The sequence below is a fragment of the Alligator mississippiensis genome, chromosome 14 (assembly GCF_030867095.1).
Source record: "Alligator mississippiensis isolate rAllMis1 chromosome 14, rAllMis1, whole genome shotgun sequence".
Taxonomy (NCBI): Eukaryota; Metazoa; Chordata; order Crocodylia; family Alligatoridae; genus Alligator; species Alligator mississippiensis.
In genome coordinates this window covers 24,024,581-24,024,887 of record NC_081837.1, presented here as the reverse complement: position 1 = coordinate 24,024,887, position 307 = coordinate 24,024,581, and positions in this window count along the sequence as shown.

Sequence of the window (307 nt, the reverse complement as noted above, 5' to 3'; positions counted from 1 at the left end):
CCTCACCTGAACACCGGCGGCGGACCGCCGGCCCGCGAGGGGCCCTCCCAAAGGGGTGCCACGTGGCGTGGCGAGCGATGCGCAGCAGCGGCGCCCGGGGCACGGCCCGGAGCCAGGGCCCGGGGGCTTCGGGCCAGGCGTGACAACCGGACTCGGACCGGGAGCTCACACCGCAAAGTGTCCGCCATCCCCCTCTCGGCAGCGGGGCACACGACTCGTCTTTGACCCGCGGGTGCAGCAGCACGGTTCTTTTGCCCCGGAGGTTCCTCCGACCGACCTTCTGGAACCGAAGATGGGCATTTAGGGT